Source organism: Meleagris gallopavo, chromosome 11, assembly GCF_000146605.3.
Source record: "Meleagris gallopavo isolate NT-WF06-2002-E0010 breed Aviagen turkey brand Nicholas breeding stock chromosome 11, Turkey_5.1, whole genome shotgun sequence".
Taxonomy (NCBI): domain Eukaryota; kingdom Metazoa; phylum Chordata; class Aves; order Galliformes; family Phasianidae; genus Meleagris; species Meleagris gallopavo.
This window is the reverse complement of record NC_015021.2, coordinates 10,814,336-10,823,350: the sequence shown is the minus strand read 5'-3', so window position 1 is coordinate 10,823,350 and position 9,015 is coordinate 10,814,336.

The window sequence follows — 9,015 nt, the reverse complement described above, 5'->3', positions numbered from 1 at the left end:
TGGCTGCAGTCCCCTTAAATCATGGAACTTCTCCCTACGCTCCATCTTTTATGAAAAAGCTCCACGCCTTTCCCAACCCAGCCCTCCCTGCCTTCCATTACACGGAAGCAACTTTTGAAAATTCAGGTTTTCGTGCATTTGAAGTAATAGGAAACTTGCATTAGCTCTATCATTCAAGAGCTCCTGGATGCTATGAGTGAGCAGATGAAGGGACCATCCCTCTCTCCCTCTGAAACCTGAATCCTTTGGTACTGAAGGGACATGAGAAACGCCACTACGCTGCAGCTGGAGCTGTGATGTAGGGAACACGCAGCATTCTAATACAGCTCCTCAAAAGAAACACAGAAGGAACCATGCATATAAGCTGCACAACAGAGAGGTTCAAAGCACAACCGCAGCAATTGGAAAATGAACGTATAACCAAATAGTAGGTATGTAACTTTTCCTTGCTGCTTTGAGAAAGGCTGACTTGAGGAAGGCTGATTCCAGATCCTACAAAGACAACAGCAAAACACTCCACAAGTTATGCAGTGAAAATTTAAAGCCAACAGGTGGAACAGAATCACAGAATGGCCAGGCTTGGAAGGGACTTCAAGGATCATGAATCTCCAACCCCCCTGCCACATGCAGGGCCACCAACCTCCACATTTAATACCAGCCCAGGCTGCCCAGGGCCCCTTCCAACCTGGCTTGAACACCTCCAGGGATGGACGGGCATCCACAGCCTCTCTGGGCAGCTGTTCCAGCACCTCACCACTCTCACAACGCAGGGTGCAGAAGAAACATTATGTTCCCTTTAAATGACACTATTTACAGAACAACACAAGCAGAGATGTCCATGGTGGTGAGAAGGTAACATTTGATTTTGTGAGAAAAGTCCATAACCGCCATTCATTGGGGAAAAACAAAAGAAAGCTTTAAATTGCATCAGCTAGTTTTAAAAGCCGTGTCCGTAAGTGGAAAGAGTTTACAAGCAGCTGTTGGGCCCTTCTGGATCTTAGCTCTTCCAGCAGGAAAAGCAGAAAGCTGTGCTCTGACTCGAGCAAGGAGAGAATACAAGAAACAAACACAAGGAACACTTGCTCACATAATGCTCTGAGACTACATATGCATCCACTGCACTTCCAGCAGGAAAAGGCCAGCACTGCTGTGCCTGTGCCTTGCTCCACCCTCAGCCTATTTTGCTTCTTAAAGAGTTACGGTGATCAACGCTTTACAGATTGTGAAATGCTAAAATACTTCAGAGATGAGTCCAAATAAGAAATGTGCAGTCACAATTTAACTTTTAATTTATTTATTTATTTATTTATTTTTAAATCTTGTTGGCAACTGTGCGATTCATTTATCCCAAAATATATTTGGCTGAAACTGCTGAACGGGTGCAAAAGCTAAAAGAAGATATTAAAATCTCTGAAAAAAAAAGTGGTGATTTCCAGAAGAAGACAGATGGACAGACAAAACAAACCACTTTGTATGCTCTCATTGGAGGAAAGAACACAGTGAGTTCTACCCTCCATAAATGCCAGCAACCTACACAGGGGAGACGTTAGGAATGCCTGAGCCATGGGAATATTTTCAGCTTGAGCTCATATCTCATATTCCTTCTCCAGTCAGTCAAAGTTTTTCTTGTGCATGCTCTGTGGCACTTATTACCCTCTTCAGATTTAGTATTGCTAATATTAAAAAATAAAATAAAATCAATCACGAGATGCAAATTCACAGGAAATTTAAGTTTAATTAGTTTTAATACCTGGGGAATCATGCTAAGTCAACAACATTGTCCCAGAAAGGCAATATCTGAGCTCTTACCAAGAATCTGGAGGTATTAAGCATTGGGATGTTTTCAACTGTTGCATTGCACAGGCTCCCAAATTACCAGATTTCCCCAGATAAAGATTATAAAGTTCACCAAGAAAATAACGATGGAAAGGCTTCCAAGATGTTGTCTAACCCATCCTCAAACCCAAGAATAACTACACTGAGTTAGACCAGAGATCCATGTAGTGCAGCTTCCATCTCACTAGTGGCCAAAAGCAGATGCCTACGGCATGGAGTAAGAACAAGGCAAGCACACCCTTAGTCCTTGCCCAGCCTTTAGCTGTTATTCTTGGAGATGGAGTTTCCACGTATCCACATATTCAGTAACCCTCAAGATTCTCTCCAAAGGCTTGCCTCATCTCTTCTTGAGCTGTTTCAAATGTTATCTGTCACAACAGGCTTTGACAAGAAGGTCTCTGTGCTAAGCATGACTTTTTGTTTTGAACCATTACATCTACTAGTTTCACCAGGCAATCTCTGCTTCTTGTGTTGGAAGAGGCCAGCAGTCAATCCCCACCCCCTACCTGCCTCACCCACACTGCTCATGGTTTCACAGCCACCTATCACATATCCCCCACGTTGCCTCTTCTCCAGACTGGGAAGCTTGTACAGCTTTATACAGTGTCATAATAAACTTTGCCACCATTCCTGGTTTTTAACATTTGTTTTACTTTTGATTGATACTCAGCACCGAGATAATATTTCCACTATTTTACACTGAAAGGCCAAGTTCTCACTTCTGGCTGGCAGCCATCAGCAGTCTATCACTTACATATGTTTACAGAAACTCTTTAAGATATAAAATGATGTGCTCTGAGAAGTAATATTTTTCTCCATGTTCATCATTCAATATTTATCAACTAAAACTCATCTGCCATTTTATTGTGCAGTCTCTCTTCCTCCTAAGATCCCACCACGATTACTCAACGCAGACCTTCATTGTTACTACTTGAAAGAACTCATAGTACTAAATTTTATCTTTGCTCACCCTCTTTTGTTCTTATAATGCCTCCAGTAAGAGGCTTCACATTTCCCTTAACATCAGCTCTTGACCTCCCTACTATCATAAGGGTTTACCAAATATCTACTTTAACGTGAGCACTTACACTTAGTAAGCAGGATATACAGAGAAAAGACTTCTAATATATTATTTACAGAACATTGTGGCTGTCCTGGAAAGCTGTTACCAGGAGGGAGGTCATTTAAGCCCCAAGGAACACTTCCTATGGAGTTCCTTAATGAGCATTACTCCACAGCTGCAGGAAGAAGGGAAGCATCTGCAAACTGTATCTCACAGACCACAGGAGGAGAAGAATTGGGCACAACGTGGTTATTAGGTGCAGGTATCCAGCAAATGTGCTTCTTTCATTCTTATCTACCTTGAACAAAGGCAGAGTGCCCTGGAAAAGGAGGTACATTCTCAGCACATAAAACCGCTTTGACGCCCTTGGAAAAGCCTACTGGAACGATATATACTGCCTTTTTAAAGGCCCAAACTTACAGGACTGATATAAGTATCATATCCTAATTTGACAAAGCAAACTAGTAAAAAAAAAAAATCAAGACCAATTTTGTTAAAGTATGAATTTCACCAAAATCACACTCATTTTATACAGCACAGCAAGCACGTAGAAGCCCAACAGCCACAGCCCTCTGGGCCATCGCTCCTGCTCTGGAAGCTGTGGTCACTGCAGGGGAGTTGGACTGGATGGCCTCAGAGGTCCTTTCCAATTCCAATCCTATGTGATCTCCTATGATCTATGTCTATGATTCTAAGCAGCAGCAAGTGCTGTGCTGTGACCACTGGGCTCAGGAGACGGAGTCTGACAAATTATATCATGGAAGGACTTCAAAGTGAATTCCTTTCTAGAGGCTGGAAAATTCTACCTATCTGGAAAACCCGGCGCTCAATGTGCTTTGCATTATTCTCAAGTTATACATAAATGTGAAGAAACTTTTTTGGCTTCACGCAACTCCAAAGTAGTATCGAGCAACTCCTTACAGCATAGTTACTCAAGCTGATCTGTAAATCATAACACAGTAAGAAAACAAACTAAAGGAATCCGTGTTTGGATCTGGGTAATTAAGATGCCCCCAGAAAGATGCCTGTTGGAAACTTATCAACTTGTCTTTAAACACTGTGCAACAAAATCAGTGTGGTCAACATCCTCACTGAGCATCAGAACTACTCCATCATCTCCCACTGCCTCAATGACAAACACACCTCAGGTCACTCTGGAAGGCAATGCTGTAACTTTGCTTTGCAGCTGCCTTTGGAAGCCCAACACCACCCAGATCTCACGGTGGAAACCACAGACACTACTCCTACCAAAGTTTCTCAATTTTAAGACTGGAGTATTTTTGGTTTAGAAACCAATTTAAATTCAATGGGTACAGCCTTGTGTTGTCAAAACGTGTGCAGTGCAATGCAGACAACTTTGAAAAAGCAGTTCTCCCAAAAGTCACGTGCAGGATTTTAAACAGGAAACAGCAAATTTAAGTAAGGGGATTGAAGAGGAAGAGAAATCAACCAAGTTCCTGGCTAAAAATTGGTGCGTTCAGAGAACTGCCAACATGTGATAGCTGGACAATAGTTTCCATTAGTTAAAATAGATAAAAGAAGAAAACATCAACAAAAAATACCTGAGAAAAATGTGCCAATCCACACTTCTTTCAAACACAAAAGGGAACTGTGATCTGGCAGCCCAGATCATGAATCACACTTCACTTTCCTCAACAGATGGAGAATGGACAAAGAATGAGAATTCCACTCACTGTTCCCATCACAAAAATCAATCGTGCTTTCTCACTTTACATCTCTGATATCCTGGCTTAACTCACTCAGAAATAGCTCACATCTGCAAGGAAAGTCCAATCTCATGCACATCAATAAGGCCTTTCAGTAGTGGGAATATGTTCCTTCTCCCTCTTTCCATCTCCATGACTGGAAACTGAATTTTCTAGAAATTTTACATTTAAGTATCACACAGCAGTCTCCTGTGAAGGACACCTCACAAGTGCTGCATACTTCACTCTGTCTCAGTGCCATCAGAAAATTCAAACGTCAACTGCTCTAGAATCATAATTCACTTGCATCCCACTAGTTTCTAGAAGCTTGTTCCCTTAGGTGTTTGTAGAAATTTCCATTATGAATGTTTGAAGAAACAGTGGTGTTTGAAAAGTCTAATTCACAGCTTCCCAGTGGCAAAGCAAAGCCTAAAGGTCACAAATTCCACTCGGGGTTGATACCAGCACTGCTGAGAGCTGAAGACAAGGGGGCTGGAGGAGGTCCCACCAGGGACCAGCAGAGGGGAAAAGCAGAGTCAGACCTGCAGAAGAAATGGGGAATCAGGGGCAAGGAAGGAAGAAGGAAAGCCACCAAGCCACAAACATGGACAAGGTGAAAGAGAGATGCACACGTTTACACAACTCAGTGTATCACCAGCTCTGGAGAGCTTTCATACCTGGCTGGTTGGACAAAGACTCAGCTTCTATCTACAGTGTAAAAAGTTTCAACAACAACTAGGCTAATGTGTTTATACAAGAGCAGGGTGGGAATAGCATCCCTACAGTGACATCAAAGAAAAGAAAAAGAGTTGACATAATACTTCCATTTGAATGCACACCATTCCCCATGCTTGGCGGTTGGTTCCATAACTCTGATTTCCCATTTAGCCTTCAAACCTCCAGCTAAAATTCTCAGAGCTATCTCATCACATCCCCCAGGAGCTGCACGAGGTGCTGGTCAGTATTATCACACTGTTTCTTTGTTCCGTGCCACCTGTTAATCTCTTTGAAGCCACAAGTTGTCTACATCCCATCACTTGCATTACAGGCTGTTTAAGACAAGAGCTATACTCTTACCCTGCATTTCCATAGTGCAGACTACCTCTGGGTTCCTGGCCACGTGTGCAGTGTTCCGCTCAAACCATGCAACCCTTCCAGTCCTTTTACATTCTAAAGAAGCGACAATCTTCCAAATATTTTCTAAATGTTTGTCAAAGGCTCCAGGGTGAAGTTTTCCACTGATAGAAAAAAGCCAAACAATCAGATGACAATCTCCTACAAACATTTTAACTGATGTTCAAAAAGGCTGCTAGTGATGGAAAGACAACTGACATTCTGAGTGACTTGAAGAAACCTACACGGTATTCAAAACAGAGAGAGTCACTTTTAAGGTTTATATCTGATAGGCAGTATTTTTAAAACACAAAAATTTGTTGCATAAACCCTGTTGGGCTATTTTTAAATGGCACGTGGTATTAGTATGCAATTTAATAATAATCACGTTAGTCCAGAGTCTAAAACACAGATCTCACGTCCTCACAAACCTTCTGCCTAGCACACAGAGTACTTATCCCATCCCAAATCTCTAGGACGTGCCATCTCACACGCCCCTCCAACAGGAGGGTGCATCACCTGCAGCACCAGCCACCACGTGCTCACACTTAAATCCCAGAAGCACACACTGCTGCCCCGTCGCTGTGAGTTAACCTTTCCAACCCGTCAGGAAAGGCAGAAACCTCCAATGCACTCGGAGCACATCTAGCTGACCAATTTACAACGCCACACATTACGACTTTCTGCCAATGCAGCTTTGCTATCAGATCAGAAGCAAACCAGTTGGCTTGAATCCAACACATTGAGCAAACAGTGGGAGCACAACCACATCAGCTGATGTATGTAGCTGTCACTCCTAAAACCAATTCCGTGAAACTAAATGGACAATCTTGACTGCAGAATGAACACCTCCAGAATAACAAAGCCCAGCAGGATGCATTCAGAGAGATTAAGTGCTGAAGCTGATGACAAGAGGAGCGCTAATTTGGGCAGGGATCTCCCAAAGGAAGTGCTTTGGGATTGTAACAATTTTATACACATTACTGATAAACCACACAGCATTTCTCCAACAAAGCACCGTTTTTAGACATTTACAGTCAAAACTTCATTTCACTGAAGTCTGAACAAAGAAAATAACCAGACATTCATTGTTCCATATTCTTGAATCCATATACAGATATTTGGATCTCACAGTCTATGGACCACAGATGCAGAAAAAGAAGCAAGCATCTGAAAAACTTTCAATATTTTAGAAGACAGACAGTTGGATTCTGGTGCTCAAAACACCCACTCTTGTTATCGTGGCACCTCACAGTGTAATCAGTACTTAAACCTTACCTTTTAAAATAGTGTTTGAGATTTAAAAGGCTCCGACAGCTGGACAAAGGCATGCAGAAGATGGGCTATAAATGATCTTTCATATACAAAAAGCGTAGTAACTCTTAGTGCACACCTGTACAAGAGGCAAAATGTATTCTGAAAGTATCACAGCAAGGTCAGAGAGCTGAAGAGGCACCAATATTCACTTGGACAGAAGAGGAAGAGCAGGAAGATGAGAAGCAAGCAAGGAGGTGAATTGAGCTGAAGATTTGTGACTGCTGGTCAACACCAGAGTGGGCAGTTTGGCATTGCACAGGAACACTGCTGTGACTAACTGCCTGCAGGCTCAAGAAGGACATCTGACTAACTCTGCAGAATAGGAACTGTGTGTTACTACATGGGTGCACAGCGCTCAGCCTCATAAAGAACCCGCAATTTACAGGGGCTCCACATCTACCGGACCACTAACAGACACCAGGACAACACTGGGGATTCCCTTGTAGGCTAAATCTTTGAAACCAACTGTGGTTTTGCTAATCTGAAAGCTAGCTGCAGCAGAGAAAAAGAACTCCAAGTAGCAACCTTACAATTCAAAGACAATAGGGGCTGAAGAGAGGAAGTGGAACCACTGCGAGGTAGCTGGTAAATCAGAACATCTGTGGAGGCACAAGCTGGTAGAAGAAAACAAACTAGAACAGCACAGACTGCTCTACAACCTGAAAGCCACAAAAAAGCCATGCAAGAAATGCTGGAGGGGGGAAAACGAGCCCAGGAATTTGGGCAGGGACAAATTAAAGATAGACAATTTCAATAACACAGAGTGCAAAAACAAGACTGCAGAAGGCCACTAAGGGAAGAAGTCAAGGCACGGAGAGAAAAGAATGTGTTTCAGAGGAGTAGTTTTAACGTGGGAAGTTCAGACAGCACAGTAATTAGAAACACATAATCCCTCTGTCAGTATCTTAAGAAAAAAAACAGAAAAATACTATTTTCAAGCAAAAGCCATCAGATAAATGAGCAAAAGCAGTAACAATTTATGGGAAAAGACACAGGTAGGGATATGAAGTAACAGAACTGAAGGCAAGGCGCCAGAGACAAAGAGCGGAGTTGCAATCATATCGACATCAGAGTTCCACGAGGAAAAAAAAACACTTGGGCAAATTATTTCAGGAAATGACGACGCAGCGAGCCTGGGAACGAGCTCCTTTCCCCGCACAAACCGAGCTCTATTTTCTAAGACTTTAAATGGGAGGAGCTACCGCTACAGGATGGGAAGCCTCCGCGACTCGCTTAACAGCCCCAACGGTGGCTGTAAATAAATAAAACGGCTAACTTCGTACACTCCAATAATTCACTTAAATTGGTGCGACCACACATTAGCACAGATAAACAGAAGCAACCGGAGAGGCCAGAAGCACGGCCTGTCCAGGAGATCCAAAAGCTCAGCAGCAGCGCTTGCCGCGGCCTCAGGACAGCAGCAGACAGCAATGCCCGGCACAGGCTCGGAGCGCCCACAGCTCACCGCTGGATTCGCGCAGAGCCCCGCAGCTCCGGGTGCGGCCCCTTCCCGAAAGGCAGAAGGCTCTTTTTTGGGGGAGGGAAGGAAACGGGGGAAGCCCGGCAGCTCCCGGCCTGGCTCGCCGCGCTGGTTATCCTGGCAGGATAATTACCTGCCGTGCACAAAAGCAGTCCAAGCGTTGTTACTGGGCGCTTACAATTCCTAGCTCTCAATCTACGTTGTTTGTTTTCTTTTTTTCCCCTTGAAACATAAAGCACGAAAAGCCAGAAGTTCTCCCTGGCCCTACGTTGTGTCTCGAGCACCTTTCCTCAGTCACCTCTCCTTAAAAACAATTAGCTGCTCTACAGCGGGCCGTTCCCACAGCCGCTAATGACGGTCCTACCGCCCTCTGCGACCGGGCCGCCCGCAGCCCAGCATAAATCAGCATAGCGCGGCATAACAAGGCACGGCATAACTCGGCACGGCACCGCATAACACGGCACGGCACGGCACGGCAGGGCCCGGCATAACACGGCACA